General features: G+C 42.1%; 1 long non-coding RNA gene across 1 annotated transcript in view; it reads left to right on the top strand.

Annotated features, from left to right (window-relative positions):
* LOC117045822 overlaps nt 1-13,779 on the top strand; it is a 113,813-nt gene that overhangs the window by 90,125 nt on the left and 9,909 nt on the right. The window lies entirely within an intron of this gene.

The raw sequence follows: 13,779 nt of genomic DNA, 5'->3' as shown, positions 1-13,779 counted from the left end.
CTGCTCTCTGGCCTGCCAGCAGCAGCCATTAGGCTGACAGCTACTATGGATAGAGCTTTCTCAGTGGTGGCCCCACACCTTTGAAACTCTCTTCCCAGGGACCTCATCACTGTCAGTGTTTAAAAAACTGTGAAGATGCATTTATGCATTTATTCCTAGGAATGTAGGAAGCTGCCTTACACAATTGGTCCATCCAGTTTTGTACCGTCTACCCACTGACCCTCCAGAATTTCAGACAGGCGTACCTCCCAGCTCTGACTAGAGATGCCACAGACTGCATGGGGGACAGTTTGCCACAGAGCTTCCCTTTAAGTCTGCATTTCAAGGCTGCGTTCAGCTCAATTGCACTGCATTCAAAATTTCTTTAGCTGCTGCGGTTTTGTGTGTGTTGCGTAATGGTAATTCCATGTGTCTTATAGTCTTGTAAATTGCCTTGTGAGGGCAGTATGGCCTGAAAGGCTGATTAAAAATATTTTAATGCAAACCTTTTGATTTTAATAGCCAGCTCCCCACCCCATCCCCACTTTCTTTAACATATAAATAATGAACTGAATAACTCTCTGTTTTGTGGCATTTTGGTTTGAATAATAAAGGTATTGCCTTACTGTGGATTTTCAAATAAATTATGCATATCTTTCCAAGGTTGTTATGCTAGATCAATAACATCTCACATCTCATTTTTTCAGTAGGCCAGCACTGAAGGGTGGTAAATACAATTTTGTCCTTTTGAATCATTTGTGTGATGAAGAATTCTGTATGGAAACTCAATCCAGAAATACTGTGGTCACTTCCCAATGACCTGTTTATTGACCATTGATCCTGATTGATGGGAGGGACAATGTCACATCAATGAACTACTATCCCACACTTTTGAGCGGATTTCCCCATCACTTTCCTTACCACAAAAGTCCATTTTAAATTTTTTAAAAAGCAGCTTTGTTGCACAAGATCACAAAATTCACTTCAATTGCTCAATCTGAATTTCCCGGCATGTGACATTCCCACCCACAAAATAGTGACAGTCTGGAAGCAACCCAAGCCAAATCAAGCCCAAATCACCTAGCACATTAATTGGAAAGGAACAGGTAAGGACTGAGTCTGGGCACCTAGATCACGATTTAGTGTACCATGGTTCAGCTCCTAGAAAATTTATATTGGCATATTGAGTCTCAATCTGGATGTATTGTGAAGTAATGATGACCGTTCCACTGTTGACTACGTGAACAGGGTCGTGTGAGTCAGCCTTAAGTAATATATATCATAGATCAGCAAATGCAACTCAGGAACTTTCACATAGCTGGGAATGTCCATTTATGGATTCAACATGAGGTCAATCTAGGTTAGGGTTGCAATATTCCAAAATGTGAAAATCTAGACACTAAAGTTGTTGAGCTCCCCCCCCCCTTCTTCTTTTTTGCCCAAAGTTGTTGAGCTTTTCTGGCAAAATTGCAAAAAAAAAGAAAAGACATTTTTGAGCTATTTTTAAGGGAAACCGGCATTTAAGCATTTTGTCTACAATAATAGCAACTGTTCTATATTATGTGCATGTCTATGCCACAACTTTTGATTCTCTGGATGTTGTTTTTAAAGAATTCACCAAAATATGTTATTAATAAATCATTTTATCTTCTTCCTCTAAAAACAGAAAAGCAATGTGACTCTAAGCATGTGTCTCTATGAACAGGAGTGTGAAATAACTCATGGGAGTTTTTGAACCCATCTTTACCCAAATGTTAAAAGAGGCTTTGTTTAGGCACCATTGCAGTACTTTCTAATTAGCATCCCTTTCAGCTTACATAAAAGCAGATATATAAGGATCTTTCTATATTTGGTTGGTAATCTAAGAGGCTCAGAGTGGTGTTCTCAGCTGGAGACATTTTGGAAATACACATAATAGCAAATTATTTTGCAGGTAGATTACGTTAGCTTTCTCCCCTCTAATAGCAAAACAAAGAGCAACAGGGAGAACTCACACATTGCAGAATTACCATAGCATTGATTGTCATTAGATGCCAGTAAGGCCACAGATTTCACAAGATGCAAAGGCAGATATTCATGAAGAGAACAGGAACAATTTCCAGAGTTCCAGTAATCACTGCTAGCTACAAAGATTGGAAAGGACCTAACCCCACATAATGGGAAGTCTAAACCAGCAGCTGACATTAAAGATTAAGAAATTTTAGGGGAGGCAGAAGTGGAAGTTTTTGCATCTGTTTCCTGTAAGAATATTGGCACCTGCCTTTTATGTATCTGGCATAATTGTTTGGTGGACCTAGCAGCCCATGTTTAGATGGGCTCTGAACTGTACCTAAAGGCATGGCTCTAATCCACTTTAGAAATAATCCCTGAGATTCACTTTCTTCCTGATTAAAATAGCTGGTAAGCCAACAGTGACAGCTGGGGCAACAGCCATTGTTTGCTAACAGAAGTGATAGCAGGGAGAACACCTGATTTTCTGCTGTTTCCCGGAAGGTTCCCCATATTGGAAAGACATAAAAAAGGAGGAGACACACTGTTTGATTCACACATTTATTTTAAAATTGTATGTCAGGTGACAGCCTACAGTAGCTAACCATATACAATATACACACCTATGTAGACATTCCATAAATAGCAGGATGAGGGACTTCGATACATTATAATTTGGACTGGACTGAACGGGACCAACATCAGATTTGTAGCACTTCCTCACGTGGGAAACTCATGTAGCCTTTCTACTTTATAGACTATGTTAATTCATTTGAGCAGCTTCTTTTTGAAAGGGGGAAAGACATAGTTTTCTCCTCCTTTTGTCTAAACGCTCCTCAAGAGAAAATAATTATCAGTATTTCGTACTGTTGTAGCTCCAGTGAAAGCCTTCTAGCGGGCTTTGGAGCCCTACCTAGAAATCTATGTTTCTAAGTGCAATCCTATGGTCCCTGGGTTGATGTTCCAGCAGGGACCGTACGGCAGAGCAAATCTCCTCTCTTCACCTGCAGAGAAGGAAGTACTGTATGTGGGCAGAGGGGGAGATTCATAGCTCAGTGCCAGTGCATACGATTTGCATGCTAGGTTTAATCCCTGAGATCTCCAAGTAGGACTGGCAACAGATGCAATTTTAGGATAGCATGACCAGTTTGGCCACACTGGGCACCAGCACCACAATGATGTAGAATGGACCATGAGAGGTAGGGGGTGCCAAATTTTAGTATCGCACCGACTGCTGCTAAGATTTGAGAACCCAAAGTCTGCCACTGCTGGGAATATTCCCCTTGATTATGCATTGCAATAATCTAACCTAGAGGGTACCAGAGCATAAACAGAGGAAGATGCTATGGAGGGGCACTGATGAAATTTGGCTTTTTCAAGCAGTCCCACCATTGCATTGTTGTTGTTATATTCAAATAGCCATTCTCATACAGTTTTAAGATACCCTTTCTTTGATGGCTAATTCCATTAAATGGTTTCCCCTCCCCATATTTTTCCATTTCTGTAGGATCATGTATGTGATGGCCATTTATCCCTTAAAACCAAACTATTATCTGCAATATTTAATCTAAGCTTACAGGAAAATAGCCCATAGGACAGTTTTCAGCAGCAGTATGAGTATGAAGATAAAAAAATAATTTTAACTCTCTCCTGCCCCAGCTGTCTTAAAATTGTTCTTTTGATTTCATATAGATATACACATTGAATTGTCTTTATATTATTACCAGCCCAGCTGATGCTTAAAGGATAAGGCCTTTGTTTCATGTAGTTTCTCTGCCAACCGATATCCAACAATACATCGTCTTGGATTTATTGCCTCCTTTGCATTCTGTGACACATGAAGTACTGTAAAATAATCTGTTAATTAAACTCCAGACGTGCCCACAAGGCATGTAAGTAAACAATATTATTCTAGGTTTACAAAAGGAAGCAAATAAGAGGTCTCAAGAGACTTACATAAGATAACTTGGGCAGCTTTGCACCTTATGAGACATAGCAAAAATTAGGAGCATGAGTGCGCTCCTTTCTTCTGAGTATTGTAAAGTGTGGCAAGGGAGCTCATATATAAGCTCACACAGCTGCATCTATGCTGATATACTCATCCGGGTCATGGATTAACATTTATAATTTACATCTTGAGTGGACTTGCTCATTGTCCATGAAAGACATAAAAACCTGAAATGTCATTTGGTACAGGCAGAATGCTGCCACTAAAATCTTTATTGGGACCAAGTGTTAGGATCATTTATTATAACATCAATAGGGGGAGGCCTGTAGCTCAGCAGCGGAGCATCCACTTTGTCTACAGAAGGTCCTAGGTTCCATTCCTGGCATCTCCAGGTAGGACAGGAAATGTGCCCCATCTAAAATCCTGAAGAGCCACTGCCAGGAGGTGTGGACAATACTAAGCGACCAATGACCAGACTGGGTAGAAGGCAGCTTCCTGTGTTCCTATGCAGAACCTTTGGTTCTGTTATTGTTTAATTATATTAATTGTTCACTCTGGCCTGCTTGGTTCCATTTTTCAATGCTACTTTTAGACTTGAAGTGTACTGATATATAATTCTTTCCATGATTGGATTATTGCTAATTTCATTCATGATTTTACATTGTGTTCAGAGAGAAAGAATGCATCTTTTCCCCCAACAAAGACACACACACACTCCAGTGTGGTGTAGTGGTTAAGAGCGGTGGACTTGTAATCTGGTGAACCAGGTTCGATTCCCCGCTCCTCCACATGCTGGGTGACCTTGGGGCTAGTCACACTTCTCTGAAGTCTCTCAGCCTCCCTCACCTCACAGAGTGTTTGTTGTGGGGGAGGAAGGGAAAGGAGATTGTTAGTCGCTTTGAGACTCCTTAGGGTAGTGATAAAGCGGGATATCAAATCCAAACTCTTCTTTGTCATCGTCTTCTTCCTCCACCCAACTCAACCCCCACACATATGGAGCCCATGCAACTCCCCACTGGATGTTTGGTGCTGGGAGGTCATATCCAATCTGTGCTTTGAGAAAGATACAAGGAAATCAGATAACTATAAAATAGCTTTGAATACATATGACATGAGGAAAGGGTAGCAAAGGAACAAAAGATTTTATATATCTAGAAATGCCTTAAAGAACAAACTGATCAACAGAGGGAACAAACTGTTCAGCAAGGATTCAGAGGCAATGACAGAGCAGACTTAGGAGACACATCAGAAAAACCCATGCAAGTTCTAGATGAGCAAGTGTTTACAGCTGATAAACTCATACGTCCAGTTTATTAGATATATTTTTACATGTGCCAAACCTAGAGCTTTGTTCTTCAGGAGACTTCCTATTTTGTCAAGTACATTATTGTGAAAGGAAACATTTCTCATATATAGGACAGCCTACAAACTGCTTGGCTCAGCTACCTGCACTAGAGACAAGATTCACTATAGCAAAGATAGCCAATGTGGTGCCCTCCCTATGTTTTTGAAATACAACTCCCATCAGTCCAAGCAAGCATGGCCAAATAGTCAAGGATGATGGGAGCTGTGGACCAACAACCTTTGGAGGGTACCACAATGGCTACCACTGCACTATATACCCTATATATAGTAAGAGTTTTTTTAGTGTACTGGTCCAGTAAACGCTTCTGCTGCGCAGACCGGCAACACTTCTCTTTGCAGAGCATTAAACAAGTCCAGCTGTGGGATTCTTGTTGCAGCAACAAAATGATGACACACGGAAGCCCGTCTTTCTAAAGACAGGTTTATTGCAGACAGATAACAAACACTCCTCCGGAGCTTTCAGACATGACTGCTCCACACCCCAGAGGCAAACAAAGCAAACACTCTATATATACTGAGCAATGCATCTTAACAACTTAACAAGCTTAACAACTTAAATCATGTGACCTTACTAATTTGCCAGCATCTCAGGTTTCAAACCCTAACATATACTCTCTAGATAGATAGATAGATAGATAGATGGATAGATAGATAATATATACCTATCTTGGGGCCCTGTGAATACACACACACATACCCAATATGCACTTCAAGGACTGAAGAATACTTTCAACAAGGCCATTTGAAAGCAAACTCCATAACAACTAAATTTACATTATTATATCATCTGCCTGAAAGAACTAAAGTGTGATGGTGCTGAGCCAAAAATAAATTCTGTACATCTGTTATTTACATTCAGAGAACAGTAAAACCAAATGCATTTTAGGTATATGGCAGTGTAAGGGTGTAGATATTTATTTACTTGTTATTTAACTGTTAACCAAAGAGTCTCTCTGCGTGATTTACAAAGGTCAGTAGTAAGACAATAGTCAAAAATCAGACTTGTCATTCCCAAAGGGTGTAAAGGATGTAATATATTTCTCTTCCACTCCCACCTCCAATTTCTTCCCCACCCCGCCAGGCAAAACTGACAATCTGTAAATAGCAAGTGAGGCAGCATTTGTTTTTCATTTGTTTATCCCACACCTCCAGCATAAACTTATGTTAACAGAGTGGCTAGGAGTATAGTTAAAATATAATTTAATTTAAAAAGACAAAATATAAAACAGCAGCTGAATAACAACAGTCCAGTAAAATAACCAATTAGTCATATTTCATATGGTTGAGCAACTTGTGGTTTTTCTGGCAAACTCACAGTCTACAAAATTAATTGCTAGCCCTATGAACTTGAATCAGATCTGCTTTGTGGATTGCTGGCTCAGTGCTGGCATCCCAGATAAGTTTTCTTTCGCAAGAAGTGTGCATGCACACGAAAGCTCATACCAAGAACAAACTTAGTTGGTCTCTACTGGAAGGAATTTATTATTATTTTTTATTTTGTTTTGACTTTCGCAAGAACTCTACTACCCTACGTGCAGAACTATCCATGGTACTGAAAAAAATAAATGTCTATATTTGTTCCATTTGTGCCTCAACTTTCCACAGAAGTCTTGTTCTATAACCACATTGTGAGATAGGCTGAACTGTAAGATTGTGGTTTTCCTAGCAGGAATGAATAGCCTGTGACCCTCCATTCTGATCATTAACCAAGCTGGCTAGGGCTGATGGGAGCTTGAGTCAATCAACATCTGGAGAGTCACAGGTTTTCCACCTCTACCCTAACTGAGACTTCCGTGACCCAGTGCCTTTCAGGTGTTATTAGATGAAGCTCCCACCTTGTCTGACCATTGGCCATGTTGGTGGGGATTGAAAACTAACAAAGTCTGGAGGGAGCACAGCTTAGGGCAGTGGTGGGCTTCCGATATTTGAACCCAAGTTTCCCATAACCAAACTAAATCCCCTACTACTCACTGTAACACACTAGCTCTAGTGCTATACAGCCAACTATATATTCAATCAATTAATACTGACTTTTTTCTGTTGTTGGTTTTTTTAAATCCACATTCCAGTTCAGTTATATTTGTTTTCTTTTTCTTTCTTTTTCATGGTCACTGAAATGGCAGCAAACTGAGAGGTGGACAAACAAGGGGGGAAGAAACTTGTCAATTTCCTTGCAGCAAGTTATTTGTTTCCCACCAAAACTATTGATTGCAGGTTGTGGTCTGAGGTTAAGTGTTCTTTTCTTTGAAGAATAGCATTTTGACTTAAATTACATTGTTGACTTTGTGCAGGTAGGAAAGAACAAGCTGTCATGCCATTTTGCCAAGTAGCTGCTTTAAATCTCGCTGCGTGGAAGCCACTCAACATCGTGAAAGCCCAATATTTGTATGCATACAGGGCTCCCCCCTTTCCTTTTGTGATGCTGCAGTGTGAGCCGTTCATGCACAGCTGCTCACCATGCAGAAAATCTGGTTTCCACTCTGCCACACACACACACACACACACACATTTAGAGATGGATTTGCAGTGACATGTCAAAAGGCTGAGGTTCCACGTGGTGAACAAGGACATCATACCATCCTTGCCAATGAGTCTGCAAAACATTTGTTTGTTTTACTAGCCCAGTAAACAAATTGCTAGGGAAACAAGATTGCCAGAAAATGGAGTGAGTCTATCAATGGTTATTAGCTAAACCAGGGGTCAGCAAAGTTTTTTAGCAGGGGGCTGGTCCACTGTCCCTCAGACCTTGTGGGGGGCCGGACTATATTTGGAGGGGGGAGAACAAATTCCTATGCCCCACAAATAACCCAGAGATGCATTTTAAATAAAAGGACACATTCTACTCATGTAAAAACATGCTGATTCCTGGACTGTCTGCGGGCTGGATTTAGAAGGCAGATCCGGCCCCTGGGCCTTAGTTTGCCTACCCATGAGCTAAACAGATTTTCCCCAGCCAATTCAGAGGCAGCCTACCAAGGGACCACGAGAGAGGTATGCTGCCTGCTTAGGCCCTCCCCAAGGTTGGTGGTTGCTAAGGACTTCTTGTGGACCCCTGATTTAATCCAGCTTTGCTGTTGTTCACTACTAAGGGAATCTGGTAGACAGCAATGGAACTGGGAGCACATAAATGCCAAGGTGTTTGATGGATAACATGGATTAGTCTTCCTGGCTTCTCTAAAACCACCAGGAGGCATGTGGGTTTGTCATTTTCATTCATTCTCTTCAAGCAGCAGGTAGTCTGGACATAAGGGGAAATCATTTCTGTCTGGAGGGGAAGTAGGAAGGAGTAGGGAAGCAAGGTGAGCAGTAAAAACAATGATATCACCCAATATCACCTGAAATCTGAGCTGGAAGTTCTAAGGCAACAGTGCTCATCAACACAGAAATGCGAGCAAAGACCCCCAGAATACATCAGATGCTGTCACAACCACTCCCCAACTTCACCCAACAGCTGCCGTTCCCAAAAGCAAAACCGGTGGATGATCTGGGAGATCAAAATAAAATGATTGGGAGCCTGGGCTCAGCACAGGAACAAGCAGTTCACCACTCCTGATTTAGAATTTTGGTAACTGGAGCCTTCCTAGTCCTTTCATGGGAGAAGGGTCATGATATAAATTGAATAACAGCTTTTCGAAGCTTCCTCAAAATGTTTTTCCATGTAAGGTAAAGGTAAAGGTACCCCTGACCGTTAGGTCCAGTCTCGGATGACTCTGGGGTTGTGCACCCATCTTGCTCTATAGGCCAAGGGAGCTTCTGGGTCATGTGGCCAGCATGACTAAGCCGCTTCTGGCAAACCAGAGCAGCGCACAGAAACGCCGTTTATCTTCCCGCCGGAGCAGTACCTATTTATCTACTTGCACTTTGACGTGCTTTCGAACTGCTAGGTAGGTAGGAGCTGGGACTGAACAACAGGAGCTCACCCCATCATGGGGATTCGAACAGCCGACCTTTTGATCCGAAAGCCCTAGGCTCTGTGGTTTAGACCACAGCGCTACCTGCATCCCCTCTTTTTCCATGTAGGATGGGGGTAATGTTTGTGGAAACGCAGAGCTCGCTTGGGTGCATGCAATGGCTTGCACAATCCTTTGGCATCAGCATTAATTTTGAGGAGATGATGAAAGATTAAAAGGAAATGTACTTTTCATGATTATTCACAGATTTAATAGGTTATTTGTTTTGTTAACTATCTCAGTGGTTTTGGTTTATCACTACTGTGCGAGTTTTTGGATATGTGTTTCAACTACCGTCTAGAAAGAATTGTACTTTTCTTGAAGGCATGATGCCTCTATTTTAGATTAATTAGTCTCTCTAAATATATGAGCAGCTGTTTGATACAAATTCATGCCCTTGACAAAATATTTGCAGTTATCACTTTCTATAAGCCCCTTTCCTTCAGCTTTCTCTCTCTTTCTCTCTCCTATTTAACTCTATTTAATTAACATCAGCCAGAATGGGCCTGCCTTCGAGGCGAACCTGTTATGTTATCTGGTCTGCTCCTTTCCTGCCTTTCAAAATATAGCATGAAAGCTCTAAATTGACTTGTCTTTTTGGATTAGCTGTTACTTTTCAGTGCATTGGGACCATTTAGGCACATGTTGGAGTAGGGAAAAGCACATACCACAAGCCTCTTGTTTGTTTATTGTTATTTCCATGAGTTTTCTTTAATTTGTTTTTATTGCTATTCATATTGTTGAATATTCAGGAAAATGCCTTTTTGACACAAATCATTATGCATCTGTTAGCAATTGGGTGCAAATGGCCAACTCACATGCAAAATAAGAAATAATATGAAGAGGGAAATACAGCTTCAGGGGTAAATCCATATTAATATGATGATAAAAGCTGGAGCCTAAGGAGCTCTGAATGCATTTACTCTTTTTTTGTCCTTGACTGTTTTGCATAAGGCTAATTGATGTGTTTACACCTGATTTACTGCAAGCCTACTTTGTCACTAGGTGTCAGGGGCAACTGTCAGAGCAAGAATTCTTATGCCATGTTCCAAGGATCATCCTAGCAGCTAGCAAAGCTCACTTTATCCCTACAAATGGGAGGCATGTCCACAAAGTAGCTCCTAGGTCAAGGAACATAAGAAGCTGCAAGTCAAGGCCACCAGCCCATCTAATTGGCAGGGCGGTGACTCTCTAGGTTTTCAGACAGGGTGTCTTTCTCTGCTCTACTTTGAGACACTGGAGCAGAGTGAATCTGGGACTTCTGGGTTTGTATTCAACATAGTGGTAAAATTTACATTTCATCAGGGTAAGGATTTCTCTCTGCACAATGGCACATTCTCCCCCATTTTTTGTCCTGCCCACCCCTTAAATCTGTTAACCCTCTGCAGCAGATTTGGGAATGTCACAGGGTTCCAGTGGAGGGAGGAGAGGAAGTGGTGCTGGCCACTATTCAGGTAAAATGTGCCATTGCGTCAGTTAGGATTGGGTGTAAAGGTGAGAAGGAATGAAAGCGTTCATGCCATCCTTTTCCAACTTTTCAAAGTTCCATAAGATCAGCAGCTCGCATTTCAAGAACCCTGAGACTTAGTAAGTAATGATCAGGGTACCAGAAGCTTCTTTCTATATTGACATGGTGGCAGGTGCGTAAAAACCACTAAAAAATAATCCACACGTAAGCCCAAGTGTGCTTTCTATGCCGGCATGTTAGCAAATGTAATCACTTGCGTCCAATGCACTGAAGTCCCATTACAATGGTCTGCTTCTGGTCTGCTTTTCCAATCCGCCTGTGTTAGTGGAGCAATCAAAGGATCTCCAATCCAATTTTAGCATGGTTGCTGTCAGAGAAGCAGCTAATGGACTGTCTCGGAGACAGACCGTGAAACTGCATTTCTCACCACCTAGGGCATTCTTTGCCAACAAACACACACCACACACCTGTATTCCATAACAGATAAGTCACAGCTACTTTCCCTTAGTAATCACCCTGAATCATTAAAGAGCTGCCAATGAATGACTACCAGCCGTACCCAATAAAGAAGCAGATGCTGGCTGTCTTTTTATATACTTATTTAAATGGGAAAAGGGAAGAAACCACAGTGGGTCAGCTAAGGTTTTGTATATTACAGAACCACCTGCAGGATGGAAAGCCTTTTTCAGAGGATCATCTTTATTTTAGTGTGTGGGGTGTGTGACAGGAGGTCTTTCATTTCTCCTACCCAAATAAAAGGTTGCAAGTCTAATTTTTAATTTGCCTGTTGCAGGGTTGGGGTTGCAGGGGAGGCATGGAAGAACCAGATAAACTCAAACTGTGAAAACAGGACTGCTAACATCAGAGTAAAAGGGGTCTGTAATTTGGGTAGCCTTGTGTCCTATGTGGTGGAAACAGCTCTCTCAGTGAGGGGGGGCCTTGTATTGGAAGAGATGTCCAGTCCTTGTCCTTGTCTACTTCAAAAATAATGAAAGATGAGGATGGTGAGCAGGAGGGGCCTTGAAGTGGCCCAGCGTACATCTGGATAGCATTCTGAACAGGCATACAGGTCCCCAGGCCAGAGGCTTACCTAACACAATGTGATACACTATATGTCTGTTAAAAATATGGGGTGTTCCTTCTGAGGGCTTTTCAATGCAGGTGTCTACCCAATTGACAGAGACTGACCTGCTGGGAGCACTGGCAGAGGAAGAGGAGTGCAGGGGGAGCGCACCACCCCCAGCAGCGCTATCCCAGCAGGGTGCCATTGTGGCTGCCCCTCCCGTGCTGGCCGCCACACCCCTGTAGGCGGCGTGCCCCGCCCCCAGGACGTGCGCCCTGACCCTGCGGGCGGCACGCCCCGCCCCGCCTGCTCTCCACCCCCCCGGTGCCGGAGCATGAAGCTCCGCCACTGGCTGGGAGCCTGAAGGGCCCTGCCATCCTTCTCTCCACCTGGCTTGAGGCGGGGCTTGACAGGCTCCATAAAGGACTGGTGCTGCTGCTGGGCAGAGAGGGGCCCATTTTTTGTTTAGTTTTTAAATTGCTGTTATTTTTTTACCTATGTCATTTAAAACTGTGATATTAATGCTCTATTCTTAGTTTCAGGTTTTGATTTATGTGGAAATTGTTTTCCATTTGGTTGTGTACTTTTGATGTGTTTTATTTATTATTTATGACTTCTGTTATATTTGTAATTATGTAAATCTTGTCATGTTTTAAGCTGCCTTGAGCACTGTTTTAACTATGGAAAGGTGGCATACAAATAAAATGATGATGATGATGATGATAGAAAGTGTGTAAGGCCTAACACAGTCATTAAGCCGGGGATAGGAAACCTCAGGCCTGGAGGGCCAAATACATAACTTCCAGTATGAAGCGAACTCAAACTAGGACACCATCTTCTGTGGCTGCACTCCCATGTGAGTCATGCGCAAGAGCATGGCCCCCAAAATATTATTATTATTATTATTATTATTATTATTATTATTATTATTATTATTTATTATTATTATTATTATTATTATTAATTGAGTTTATATACTGCCCTATACCTGGAGGTCTCATGTGTTTTTGGGTGCCATGCCCGAAAACGTGCAGCCCAAAATTGCGCAAGGCTGAGGCAGCCATTTTGGCTGTTGTCCTCTTGTGAGAAAAAAATGGGATGTCCCTTTTTCCCAGGGTGGTTGCAAATGCAGCCCCCCCCCCCCCAATCTCTCTATCTGGTCCTCAGAGTTCTCCCCAGTGGCCCTTCTTCACACACAGAGTGTTTTTGTCTGCCTGGAATATGCCCTTGAACTCTTATAATGGACCCCTCCACACTGGTGTTTTATTGCAGATGTATTTTGCAACATGTTCTTGACACAGTAACAGTGCATTAGTGGTGGATTCATTCTCCTTCAGTTTGTTCTGAGATGCTTCCCTAGTGCTACCACATTATTGCTGCCCAGAGGAGCTATATAGCACAACAAAAGTGGAACAAAAATAAACCAGAGGATTGGGGTGGTTAAAAAAAAAAGTTGTAGGAATTAATCAGGAAGTTATAATATATACACTGAATAGAAATGAAACAGAATGATGGCCCAAAAGCTTCTGCAAGCTCAGGTTTGCAGGTGACCACCCTGATAGCATCACGAGCACAAGTCACCATGAATGTGCAACAGAAAGGACATCAGGAAGGGCCCAAGGTCTCTTGCCTGTCTGGATGGAGGATAGAGTGTGAGTGCGTGTAGAAACGAGCTTTCTATACAAATATGAGATTTACATCATTACTCCGCCCATTTTTGTGTCCCTACAAAGGTTTCCCAGAAAGGAATGCAGACCTCTCATCAGAGCCAGCCAGCAAGGCCAACTAAGTTAGAGTCTCGAATGGTGTATGATCCCAAAGGAATTGTAGTAGGAGCAGATGGCAAAACAAGGGTGGAAAGATACAAAACTAAAGTGATGAGCAGTGGTTAGATTCTTCTCTTATGGGACCTTCATAAATGTATAGTGTGTACATTTTTGGTGAACATTTGTTTGCAGACAGCACTTTCTTCTCAGAACCTCAGCTTTCCACCCGGAAAAAAAAAAAATCTCTAGCC

This window comes from Lacerta agilis, chromosome 4 (genome assembly GCF_009819535.1).
Source record: "Lacerta agilis isolate rLacAgi1 chromosome 4, rLacAgi1.pri, whole genome shotgun sequence".
In the NCBI taxonomy this organism is placed as follows: Eukaryota; Metazoa; Chordata; class Lepidosauria; order Squamata; family Lacertidae; genus Lacerta; species Lacerta agilis.
This window is presented reverse-complemented; position numbering and strand designations above follow the sequence as displayed.